Source organism: Ictidomys tridecemlineatus, chromosome 10 (genome assembly GCF_052094955.1).
Source record: "Ictidomys tridecemlineatus isolate mIctTri1 chromosome 10, mIctTri1.hap1, whole genome shotgun sequence".
NCBI lineage: Eukaryota > Metazoa > Chordata > Mammalia > Rodentia > Sciuridae > Ictidomys > Ictidomys tridecemlineatus.
Window position 1 is genome coordinate 39,590,387 of NC_135486.1, and position 11,843 is coordinate 39,602,229.

At 37.8% G+C, this 11,843-nt stretch overlaps 1 non-coding gene across 1 annotated transcript; it reads left to right on the forward strand.

Moving 5' to 3' along the window:
• Nucleotides 1-3,055: 3,055 nt before the first annotated feature.
• Nucleotides 3,056-3,186, forward strand: LOC120887703 (U8 small nucleolar RNA). The gene has a single exon (XR_005731039.1). It is a non-coding gene; the product is annotated as a U8 small nucleolar RNA (small nucleolar RNA).
• The last annotated feature ends 8,657 nt before the right edge of the window (nt 3,187-11,843 follow it).

The window sequence follows — 11,843 nt, forward strand, 5'->3', positions numbered from 1 at the left end:
TATTTTAGAAATGACTTTGAAGTAAAACCCTATCAGTTTCAAAATTGTGTCTCTTAAGGAATTCATTAATTTTTGTGTCAATTCAGTAATTTATTTTTATTGTTATTTTGTTAAAATACTGTGAATCAAACCCAGGGCCCCATGCATACTAAGGAGGTACTTTAACACTGAGTTACATCCCCAGCCCTTTTAAAATTTTTAAGACAGGGTCTAACTTATTGCCTAGGCTGACCTTAAACTTGCATTTCTCCTGCTACAGCCTCTTGAGTAGTTGAGATCATGGGCAGGCACTACTGCACTTGGCCAACTCAGTATTATTAACATTGACTTTAGCTGGGCATGTTAGTGCACTCCTGTAATACTAGCAATTCAGGAGGCTGAGGCAGGAAGATCGTAAGTTTGAGGGGGGCTGGGCAACTTAGGGAGCTCTTGCCTCAAAATAAGAATAAAAAGGAATAGGGATATAGTTCAGGGGTAGAGCACCCTAGGTTCAATCCCCATTACCACAAAAAACAAAACAAACAAACAAAAAAAATCATGAATTCAAAGGGTATTGCAAAAGAAACAATAAATTCACCAATATTATAAGGTGTTCTAAAGTTTTTAAATCTTTGCTGCTAATTTGCATAACATTTTTATTTCAATGAAAATCTGCATATTAATTCATGTTAGATGAATGTGTAAGGTTGCTATTGATTATATTATAAAAAATTTCAATTTCAACATAAAGTCTTGTACCTGTCAAGCTAGGTCACAGATAAACTTTTCTTTGCCTTGGAGCTTCAAATTTAGCTCATTCATATGCAGTGTGATATTAGTGAGAAAACATAAATCACACTGCTGTCTTCGATTATTGATTATTTGGTAAGTCTTCCTTTTGTTTCAAGATAATCTTAAGTAAAAATTAACGATATAATAGTTTTTTTTAAAAAATCCTTCACTACTTAACCAATGACATTGGCAAAGAGCATAAAGTCATTGGATTCATTTTCTTCTGTTTCTTTCTACAACGAGATGATTCATAGCATTTTCACACATACAAAACAATTTTAACAATATTCATGAAACTGTTTAGAAAGATGAACGCATTTAAATATCTTTAAGATGTATCACTTAAAAGAGGCAAATCAATAGACAAAAGATCAGCTTCTTGCTTTAAAAATACAATAAATCCAGATTTTTGATTTAACATAGCTAGAGCACCCTTGATTATGGCGGGAACTATGTTTTTCTTATTTGGCTGAAAATTTTCTTTGGCATGTGTGAAAGACAAAAATATTTATATCATTGAATTCAATCTTTAGGTTGCAACACAACAAAAAATTTTTTAAGTTTGAAAGTCCTTTGAGACAAAACATATTCAAAGTATTAATTGGGTGGTGTCTCTTATATCTCATGACTCTTCTAAAGTTGAAGAAAATCCTTGCAATCTTTCAAAATTTGAATCAGTTGAAGTTTGATATTGTTAGAAATACAAAAAAAATTGACATTGTTAGAAATTGTTTTATATTGTTAGAAATACAAAAAAAAATGTATTCAATGAACAATTATTTGTTTGCATAATTGAAGAGTTTTTAGGGCTTTTTTCCCCCTCCAGCTTTATTAAAGTATGATTGACAATTAAAAATTACGTGTCAAGTAAAAAAATACTTTAAAAATTTAAGATGTTCTATATGAGTTATTGATAAACATTGTGAAATGATTACCAAATAAAGCTAATTAACACACCAGCACTTCACTTAGTGATCCTTATTTTGTGTATGTGGTGAGAACACTTAAGTTCCACTGTTAGGAAACTTCTAATGTACATCATTATGAACTATATTCACCATGCTATACATTAGATCTCCAGAATTTAATCATCTTATAAGTGAAAATCTGTGCCCTTTGACCAACATCTTCCCATTTCCCTAGTAACCACCATTCTAATCTGTTTCATTATGAGTTCAACTTCTTTAGATTTTACGTATAATTGAGATAATGCAGTATTCGTCTTTGCGTATCTGGTTTATTTCACTTAGTATAAATTCCTCCAAGTTTATCCATGTTGTAGCAAATGGCAGAATTTCCTTATTTAAGGTTGAATTTTATGTGTGTATATACTATATAAGGATATAGAAAATTACATATATAAAATATACATGATTTTATTATAATTTTGAAAATTAAATATTTTATATATAGTTAAATATTTAAATATATAAAATTATATATTTTATATACATATAATTTTCTTTATTCATTCATCTACCAATAGGCATTTAGGCTATTTTAATATCTTGCTTCTGTGAATAATGTTGCAATGAACAGAGTCCAGATATCTCTTCAAGATAGTGATTTCATTTCCTTTGGATATATATCCAGAAGTGGGATTGCTGGACCATATGGTAGTTTTTCTACTTTTAATTTTTTGAGAAACCTCCAAACTGTTTTCCATATTGGCTGTACCAAGCTTTCACTATTTGTAAAATATCTTACAAGCTTTTTCTCATACTTTTTCCAACAAAATTTCCATAACTAAAATAGTAATTTCTTTGACTACCTCTCCATCTAAAAATGGTTCTCTTTTTGTACAAGAATCCAAGTCATCTTATAATTGGCCAACATTATAAGCTTAGACCCTGCTAAAAATTGTTTAAAATATTTGTTGGACATCTAATACTAATTTCAGGCAACTAATATTGATTCTGTTTTAGCTGTTAGGAAGAAACATTAAATTCACTGTGTTTGTTGGAAATGTCTCCTGCTGTTGTCTACTTTATCTTTAAAAGATTTTTATAAAACAGCTTCTTCTTCATTTTGCTTTGCTGCAGCAAATTGCAACTGCCATCTGTCTAAGTCTGTTTTCTGCTGCTATAACAGAATACCACAGACTAGGTAATTTATAAAGAAAAGAAATTTATTTCTCACAGTTTTGAAGACTGAGAAGGCTAAAAGCATGACGCTGGCATCTGTTAGGGGTCCTCACATTATGTCATAACTTGGCAGAAAGCATCACAAGGTGAAGAAGCCCACAAGCAAGCAGAGAAAAGTTGGGAATAAGAGAGCAGCAGCATTGTCAGCTTACATAATCCTTACCTGTTTCTACTTTTGGAAGGCAGAATAGAACATGATGATTGGAGTTTGTATGGTATGTGATCAATGAGTTTGCATGGTCAGGACTTGCAACACCCGATTGCTCCTGATTCTTCTTACTGACCAAAATCAACAACAAAAAAGAAGAAGAAGAAGGAGGAGGAGGAGGAGGAGGAGGAAAGAGAGAGAGAGCAAGCTGAGAGAGAGAGAGAGAGAGAGAGAGAGAGAGAGAGAGAGAGAGAGAGCATGCTTACTTTTATAATAAAGGCACTCCCAGGATAATCAACCCACTGCTGTGATAATGTTAAGAGTCCCATCTCCCACTATGACATTGGCAATTAAATTTTAACATGATTATGAAGGGGACATTCAAATCATAGCAGCATTCATTGTGTGATTTGTGACTTGTTCTCTTTCAGTGTCTTGTCTCCACTGTTCCTATCTTACTACTTCATAGTTTCTGTACCTCTACTCAATTTTGTAGTAGTAGGATTTCATTTAAGTATTAAAATTTTTCCATACTTATTTTTAAAACTAGAATATAATTTATTATATCATTTAAAATTAAAATAAGTATTTCCAAGTTTCGACTTTCATAGATATCACTATAACTTGCTTTGTCTGCATAAAATATTCAAATAAACAATGTTAAATTGATGTATAAAAAATCATTCAATCAATCTACTAATGTCAACTAGAAGTTTGCTTTTGTGTATACTAGAAATTATGCATGTACCCAACACATGCATTACAATATAGCAATATTTTCTACAATGTTTAATGGAAAAATGACTTACAGTATTGCATGTGCTAAATCAAAATTAAGATTAATTACATTTAGTTAAAATTTAAAATTCAGTTCTTCAACCACACAATTCACATGGTCATCAGTCACATTTTGTTAGTGGCTACAGTACAGAACAACACAGTCCTAGACTGTCTATAGCAGAATCAGCTGTGATTCAGGCCTAATTCTAAGTCCAGCATGCCTTCCTCAATGCCTCATTGCTTCTCAAGCAAGGAGCTCTCTCTGGCTACAGGGAGACATTCTTGTGGCCTCCCAAGTTCAAGGTCTATAAACAGGGGTTTAGAGCCAACATAAGTAACAACCAGAACTCCAGGCAAGTAAGAGGCAGAGAGGACAGGCATGGGTGTACTTAGTAGCAAAAGGATGCAAATGAAGCATAAACCAACTCTGGAGGTTGTGATTCAGAGACAGAAAGAGATCTTGGTTTAAATAAAAGAAAAATAAAGCTGGGAATAGCACAAAGCTCTAAAGATAGGAAGCTTGGAGAAGCCACGGGCCAAACTGATACACTTAATAGTGGAGAGGTATGGTCTGTCTACCTCTGTGGCTGTCTTATGTAGGGGCTTCTGAGGGTATCAATCTCTCTAAAGATGTTTGACAGATGTGATTCTTCTGGTTGAGAAAGTTCACTATGCTGTCAGTGAACTGCAGGATAGGTTGTATAAGAAAAAGAACGAAGCTTCAAGGTCAATTGTGAGATGTCTGTTGTTCAAAATGAAGTATGGGGACAAGGGTACAAAGGGAAAGGATAAAAACTGGAGATGCCACTCCACCCTTTTATACCCATGAGTTTCTCTACTTATTATGTAATTTATACCTTCCAGTAGTTGGTTCCTCTACATGGTCCACCTCTTCTCCTTTATTATCTTTCCCTGTTTGTGCTCCCAAAGCTGGCTTCTACTTTTCTATACCACAAGATGTACAGTTCCTTACATTTTACAGAACTTTCCCTTGTCTTCCTGGGCTATCACTTTTATTTATTTATTTATTTATTTATTTATTTAGTACTGGAAATTGAACCCAGGGGCTCTCAACCACTTAGCCACATCTCCAGTCCTTTTTTATATTTAATTAGAAATACAGGATCACTGAATTGCTTAGGGCCTTGCTATGTTGCTGAGGCTGGTTTTGAACTCATGATCCTCCTCCCCCAGTCTCCTGACTGGGATTATAGGCCTGTACCACTGCACCCAGCCTGGACTATAACCTTTAGGTACAGTCCATTCATAAAATTACTCTAATATTGAAAAAAATTCAGAATGCACTTTCTATCTAATTTTTATCCTATGTGAGGTTTGTGGGATTTCTCAAAATTATGAGTTTATCATTTTCATCAAGTTTAGAAAATGTTTTGCCATTATTTCTTCTGCTCTCCCTACCCTTCTTTTGGATTTTAATTACACTAAAAATGGGTGTCACTGAGAACCTGTTAATTTTTTTTCCAGTCTTCCTTCTCTTCATAATATGGCTAGTGTTTGTTGCTATATTTTCAAGTCCACTGATCTTTTCTTTTGCATTGTTCAAGCTGCTGTTAAGTTTACTCAGTGGATTCTTCATGTCAGATATTGTACTTCTCAATTCTAGATATGCCATTTTTATAGTTACTTATTTATTTATTCTTCATTACTTTTATATTTTCCTTTACATTGAGCATATTTATAATAGCATTATCATAATTCTTGCCACTTCATTGCATAATTGCTATTATGTGGGAGGTCTGTTTCTATTGGTGGATTTTTTTTTTAAGTGCTGCTGGGGATCAAATCCAGGGCACGGTCTCTTCTGAATGCCACAAGTGTTCATCAGGTCTCTCCATGCAGCCTGATTAGAACTTGAGTGTTTCCCAATCCTGAGGAGCTCAGAAAATGGTTAGTTTGCAGTTTCCTCAGAGTTTTCTTTGCCCATTCTTATGGATATGTACCTGATGAAGCTCAGTGACCTTAGTATTTAGCCTAAGATTCACGGAGACTCAGATTTTTGGAGCTCTTTCTCTGTATACCTCCTTTTTTGGGACCCTGCCTCACAAATTTCAGCTACCTCAGTTTCCCAAACTCTGATATTTTCCTTCTCAACTTAGCAAGACTGTTGTGTCTACTTGGATTCCCTTCCTTATGGTCTGGAAAGTGCCTCCAGGCAGAGAGCCAGGAATATTGTAGGGATCACTTCATTTGCTTCTCTTCTTTCAGGGATCACAATCCTGCACTGTGTGTTGTCCAATGAAAACAATTGTTTCGTACATTTTACCCAATTTCCTAGTTGTTTACTGGTGAGAGGGCAAGTCTTGTTCCAATTATGTTCATGTCTGGAAGTGGAAGTTTCTTCATAGCTTTTTGAACTGCTAAATTTGTTCTTGCTCAAGTCAATACAAATATTTCTCTGGACAAGTCAAACTGTCTTCACTTTCAAATTTTCTTGACTTCGGACACTCACAGGCAATTACTTCCTCATCTGTGCTTCTTTCTCCCCAGGAATCTAAAGAATTGCATTTCCCATGTTTTTCTTTCAGCAACACATCTGTTCCACTAGTTTTTTCTCTGCTGATGCTACTTCAGTGTCATTTTTTCTATGAAGGGTATCCTCTAGGGAAGTGCTTGAGAATCTCTCTCTTCCACTACCCAGCTTTTCTGGGGGAAAATCCCTACTCTGGTGCATGAAAGCTGGCAGTCTGTCCACTGGCTGGATCAAATGCAGGCTGCAAAGGACTTTCTCCATACTGGTTTCCCTTTTCGTGAAAGCCCAAATTTCAGCTCAAGCTCACCATTTCTAAAAATAGAGATTGTACCTTCTTCACTCTATATACTTATTTAAGTAAATTACTTCCTATATGGAAGCTATGTAGAGAATAATATAATACAAACCTACCCATCTAAGATCCGGCTAAAAAAGATATAAAGCATTAGAGATATAGTTGGAATCCTCTAGATATCTCTTTTATTTGTATTCCCCTTTCTACCCTTCTTTTAGGAAGTAGCCAGTTTCCTGAATTCAGTGCTTTAAATGTTCATTTAGTGTGTGTATGTGTGCATGTGCATGCGCACGTGCACATGGTGTGTGTGTGTGTGTGTGTGTGTGTGTGTGTGTGTGTAAGAACATGGGTATACAAATTTTTGTGTGTATATTTTTTTAACAAATATTTATATTCTCCATATATCCCTAAACGGTGAATATCATTTTACATGTTTTTAGCTCCATTCATGTATCCATCCCAGGTTATAACTGATCTGAGCTGCTGTGTCTGGACATAGAAGAGAAAACAAAGAGACATTTAATAGAGCTCTATTGAGCAAGGGCTACAGGTTCTCCAGGAGAATGGTTACCTTAAGGGGAAAGGAGCCCATGTAACTGTGTGTCCTAAGATACAGGCTTGGTTATCTTAGTAGAAGGGCAATTCCAGCTACAGCAGGGGTTTGTCATATGGTTTTGTTTCCTGAACTCATGGCAGAATTCTGGGGAGAACAAAAGGGCTACGGGGAAGAACTTTCAACTACCTCTGGTAATTACTGCCACAACCACCATCACTAAATCTCTCTCACATGCTCATTGGGAGTGAGGCACTGTGATAAGTGCTTATAAGAATTCTTTCTGATTCCCCCAAACAATCCTCAAAGTAAGCATTTTTGTCCCTGTTTTATAGATGGAGAAACAGGCTACAAACACCTTAACCATATCTTCCTCCTGAAGTTTTAATGAACACTTTTATTTGGAGTGCCCACAGACATGTTCAGCCCAACGTGTCCAAAATTTCTTTCTGCTTGTAGCCTCTCTCCTCTTTATTCTTTCCATTAACAGCGGTGAGAGTATGCCTCTTAGATCCAGGTCTAATCAATTACTACCCTGACCCCAAGTCTTCAATAGCTCCCTTCTGCCCAAAAGAATAGAGTACAAGGTTCTGAGGTTGGCATACAAACCTTTTATCTAGGTCCCCAACCTGTGCTCCTAACTTAATTGCCTACTATTCTTCCATATCCCAGCCAAATGAGACAATTTGCAGTTCTCCAAATAATCACATATACTTCTGTCTCAGTGACCTTGCTCATGCTCTTTCCCTATGTGGCTGTACTCTCACTTTGTTCTGGAAATTCTGGAAACCTCACATAGTCTTTGCTTGAAACAGGGAGGAAGTACTTAGTTGGTAGGTAGATAGATGTTTGGTTCCTCTGTAAAGATATCATGAAAAGATTTGTTATAGTTTTGTGTGGAAGGTGATTAGGAATTAAGAATACAAGGTAGGTAAGTGATAGAGAGGGTGTGTAAGAGTGTGTGTGTGTGTGTGTGTGTGTGTGTATGCATACAGTATAGCCAAAATGGTCGCTCAGCCCTATTTGTGAGTAGTGAGGGCCACCTTGTTCCTGGTCTTTGGCTCACTGCTACAGAAGATACAAGGAACTATTCTGGGCTCTGGGGTTCTTTCCTGTGTAGTCCTACTGACTTCTTGGCACTGGAGAAAACCCTGAAGCACATGATGTGCTGCACATCTTTTGCTCATTTGTTTCTGCCTTATTTTTTTCTTCCTTGAAGAGGAAAAAGAAGCTTGTATTGTTTGTATAATTTCCTTTTTTGCTCAACACAGTCTTCTTCTTTCCCCAAATTAATATACAACATGTCATCACCTCTTTTTAAAAATAAAGATCCAGCTTCAACAACCTAAAAACAAAACAAAACAAAACAAAACTCTACTAACTCAACTTGTTTAACCTTGGATTCATCTTTGCTTCCCTTTTCCTTCCTTCCTTGGACATTCCTCTCACAAAAGAAAACTGGCTCCATTTCTGGACTTTAGTTAAGGGTTCCAAATTCATTTGATCACCCAGTTAAATTCTTGGCATCACCTGCAATTCTTCCCTTTGACATGCCACCCCCGCCCCCAGCCCACCGACTCTATTTTTAATCTAACAGTTCTAGCTTTTCTTTGTAAGAACTCATCACATCTATCCCCAAGGTCAATTCTAGTTTAAAGACTTGTGTTAGTCAACTTTTCTTTGCTGTGACAAAAATACCTGATAAGGGTAACCTAGAGGAGAAAATGTTCATTTTGGCTGATGGTTTCAGAGGTGTAGTCCATGGTGGGTTGACTCTATTCCTTTGGGCCCAAGGTGATGAAATAAGATTTTGTGCTTTTACCATCAGGGCAGGCAGGGTCTGTTTGTGCTACAGCTCTTTTAGTGCCACAACAGGCAACACCTTCTAGGGTTACCATTCAGTCGAAGACCACAAGTGATTCCTTCTCAGATTCTTGTCTCATGAACTCTAATGAAATTCACAGACAATGAAGGGCAAGTGAGAAAGGGTAAGATTTATTCAAGCAAGAAGAAAAGAAACAGCTCTCATGGAATGAGAGGGATCTCCATAGAGGGTTGTCTTTCGAGTGTACTAGTCTAAGGGCTTATATGGCTACTGGGTAGGAGGCATTGTTCAATATTTATGTTGATAATGTATCAAAAAATGTTAAATCTATTGGACCAACAGTTTTGTAATGTTGCCTAGCTTTTATGACAATTAGGTATCTGGAAGATGACCTGTTTATTGGTTGGGACTGCAACATTCTAATTGGTTGATCCCTTTAAGTGAGTGATCAAATGCTGTTGAGTTCAAAATTATCTGTAATTTCCACTTAGGTTCATCTTGCCTTCCCCTTTTCTTGCCTCTCTGAGTCAAAGGGAGGTTGCCAGGGAAGTAGGTGGTACTTCCCATATACTTAGAGAAGCCTCTTTGGGGCTCACTACGCTAACTGTCTGCCTATATCTTATTATCTGACTATCTTACCTATTCAATGAGACAGAATGTCATAGAAGAAGGGCATGGTAGAGGAGTGCTTCTCACCTCATGGCAGCCAGGAAGCAGAGAGAAAAGGAGTAAAGGGCCCCAGGGAAGATGAACCTTGCCAGGGCACACCCCCAGTGACCATTTCCTTCAGCTATGCCCTGCCTCTCTACAGTTACCACCCAGATAGTGTATTCAAACTAGATAGATTGCTTATGTTACAGTGCTCATAATCTAATTATTTCACTTCTAAATATTCTTGCATTAACATAGGAACTTTTGGAGGACACCTCATGTCCAAACTGTAACACACTCATCACCAAGGAATGAGGAATAGGGTAGGATTAGGAGAATTTTAAAAAAACATACTTTTTGCTTCTACCACCAAAGATCCTTCTCCTTCTTCTTTGTACCAGGGATTGAACCCAGAGCCCCTTAACCACTGAGCCACATCTATACCCCCTTTTAAAAAAAAATTTTTTTTTGGAGACAGGTTCTCGCTAAGTTTCTTAGTTCCTCATTAAGTTGCTGAGGCTGGCTTTGAACCTTCCATCCTCCTATGCCACTGGGATTAGAGGCATGCACCATTGATTACAGGCTTATCATAAGATTATTATGTTGCTTGAAGAGATAGGGATGTAAAGCATGAAAAAGCTTTCTGTGTGCTACTGAACTCATTGCTTAGCACCATTCAGATCCTTGCCACCTGGATACTTGCAATCATCTTCAACCAATCCCCCATTTCCCCCACCCAACATCTCCCATTCAAACATTCCTCATCATCTCCCCACTGACCTCTGGACTAGGTCCAAACTTGTTGACACTCGATATCTGATATTCTTGTACTCTGTACTCTGCTGCTTCTTCATATATGGATATCTTGGGAGTTTTTTTAACCCCTCTTCCTCTCATTCTACACACTCTGCCCGGAAGAATCATTGCATTCTTAGAATTGTATTACTATCTACATCCTGATGATGACCAACTCTCTCCTTCCAGTTCAGATCTCTTTCCTGCCAGATTGCACTATCCAACTGCTCACTGCATGTCTCCTAAACTTAAAAGTATCCACTTTCTGTCTCACTGGTCACTCAATCCAGATGCCTGGGAGTTATCCTTCCCTCCTCTCTGTCCCTCACCCCACACTCACCCAATAAACACCAAGTCACTTTATCCACAGCATCTCCTGAGACTGATCCCTGCATCTCACCTTGTCGCTCACAACTAAAACACTCAGAATCACTCCAGGAGAACTGGGCTGCACAAAATAACCACACAAGAGACAGAGATATATTTTTCTTTGGGGTCTTGTGACCTTAAGGGTCCGCAGAAAGAGAGTGAGCATGTGCTGAACCCTTTTATTGAGGTGAAGCCATTCAAATGAGGCAAGGGGTCAGATTTCAGGGAGTTGAGTCTAGCTTAGTGATGTCTGCTGTCAGCAGGTTGACTGACATCTAGGAAGGCCACACCCAAAAGCACAGCAAGAGAAGGGACACACAAAGGACGTTTCTATGGAACATTGTATCCCAAACAGGGCAAAGGGGTAGGATTACAAAGGAATAGGTGAATGTAGCCCAATCCATCGCCTACATCTGAAAACGCATCCTCAAACTTCTGGACCGCGGCAATATCTAGGTCACTACGAGAAGTAGTGACGGTCAAAAGCCTCTCTACTCCAGGGCAGGAGACGTGAATCATTCAGAGTAGCTCCCAACAATGCCTCATTAGTCTTCTTCTGTCCTACTGGTCTCCCTTTCCCTGGCCGAGCCTTCTGTAATCAGTTCATTCTCCCCACTGCCAACAGTGTCATATTTCTAGACTGCAAATTTGATCGTGCCACTCTCCTACTTAAAACCCTTAAGTATATCCCCACTGACTTGAGCATAAAGTCTAAAAGCTGCCCACACAGCTCTCCATGATCCACTCTGCCCTTTCTACAGACTTACCTTCTGCCCACTGCAGAAAGTCCAGACTAGCTCCTTTTGGCTTCCCGATGCGCCCCCTTCTCTCAGGGTCCTGTGAAGTGTTCTGTCCACACTGCTTGAATGATTTACCCTTTCTTTGTTCTTCCAACAAACTCTTTCTGTTTCTTCAATTCTCAAATCTAGAGCTATTCTCTCTAGAAGACTTTCTTGCTTCCCACCCAGGAGATACAGATTCCTCATTCATCCTCCTTCAGTCTTTAGTATTTAGTATGCTC